Below are 1,927 nucleotides of genomic sequence, written 5' to 3'. Positions count from 1 at the left end.
GTTTTTATTAGCGTTTTTATTAGTTTTTTCTTAAATAATTTTTGCTGCTGTTTCTTTGTATTTTTACAATTATAATAAAATTTTTAAAAGTCACACATTTAAATAATTATATGNCAGTTGGTGATATGNTACACATGGTTATCAAAATGAAACCCTGTATAGACACTGAGAATATTAAATATAGCAACAAATCTACTCTTGATCTACCTTGGTACTATGATTATCATATTGATCAAGACACAAGGAGAAACGATATTTCCAATGATCAATGATTAATGAACAATGATCATACAGTACATGTACTGTATGATCATTGTTCAGCTATAGAGCCTCTTTACTAAGAACTGAGTATGCAAGCAAACACAATCATTACTATCTCTCTCTCTCTTCCATCATACACACACACATATACATGTACATTAATTTCACAAGAAACAGAGAGAGGAGAGAGGTAAATTAAAGAGATATACACTAATAAGTGGAAGGAATATAGAAACTGAATGTGATATACAAACTCATTCCTTTCCCTCTAATGTACCTCATTGAATAAAATCTTATGTACACATTCAATACAGTGACCTTATTAAAAATAAATGTGAAATATTTAACAGGTTGTAAATAATTTAAGGAGAGAGAATGAGAATTAAGATGAGGTGAAGTAACAATTTATAATAATAATATAACTCCTCATATAAATTCTTCATAGTCCCACCTCATCTTTATTAATAACCCAGTGATCATCAGTAAGTGCTTGTTGCTGGTACCTACGAACTGCCTCTTGAGACTGATGTAGCTCCCTATCCTTCTCCTGTAATCCAGTTTGAGCTTTAAGCTATGGGGAGGAAAAAACAAGTAAGAGTGTATCGGGAAATGCAATTAAAATTTGGGGTGATTTCGGAGCCATTCTTTGAAAAAAACCATGGGTTATAATAGCCTTGAATATTTTTCAAAAATTGGTCATTATTTTAAATGGCTGTAACTTGAAAAATTTAAGTCAGAATCACTTCAAACTTTTTACATGTACAGCATTAGGACATCTATGTGTATCAAAAAATTTAACAAAAATTTGGGGTGATTTCGGAGCCATTTTTTGGAAAAAACCATGGGCTATAGCCTTGGGTATTTTTCAGACTTTGGCCGTTTTCTAAAAATGGCTGTATCTTGAAAAATCGAAGTCGGGATCAGCTCAAACTTTCTACACAGCATAAGGACACCAATATGTATCAGAAAACGTAATAAAAATTTGGGGTGATTTCAGAGCCATTTTTTGGGAAAAACCATGGGCTATAGCCTTGGGTATTTTTCAGATTTTGGCTGTTTTTTAAAAATGGCTGTATCTTGAAAAATCGAAGTCGGAATCAGCTCAAACTTTCTACACAGGATAAGAGCATCAATATGTATCAGAAAACGTAATAAAAATTTGGAGTGATTTCGGAGCCATTTTTTGGGAAAAACCATGGGCTATAGCCTTGGGTATTTTTCAGATTTTGGCTGTTTTTTAAAAATGGCTGTATCTTGAAAAATCGAAGTCGGAATCAGCTCAAACTTTCTACACAGGATAAGAGCATCAATATGTATCAGAAAACGTAATAAAAATTTGGGATGATTTCAGAGCCATTTTTGGGAAAAACCATGGGCTATAGCCTTGGGTATTTTTAAGAAGTTGGCCAATTTTTTTAAATGGTCGTAACTTTAAAAATTGAAGTCAAAATCAGCTCAAACTTTCTACACAGCATGAAGGCATCAATATGTATCAGAAAATGTAATAAAAATTTGGGGTGATTTCAGAGCCATTTTTTTGGAAAAACCGATGGACAGGGATTTTTTTAATTAGCCAATTTCTAAAAATGGCTGTAATTTTAAAAATTGAAGTCAGAATCACCTCAAACTTTCTACCAGTCATAAGTACATCAGTACATTATTATAT

This window comes from Amphimedon queenslandica, unplaced genomic scaffold (assembly GCF_000090795.2).
Source record: "Amphimedon queenslandica unplaced genomic scaffold, v1.1 AMPQUscaffold_12983, whole genome shotgun sequence".
Classification (NCBI taxonomy): Eukaryota; Metazoa; Porifera; class Demospongiae; order Haplosclerida; family Niphatidae; genus Amphimedon; species Amphimedon queenslandica.
Note: the sequence above shows the minus strand (reverse complement) of the source record.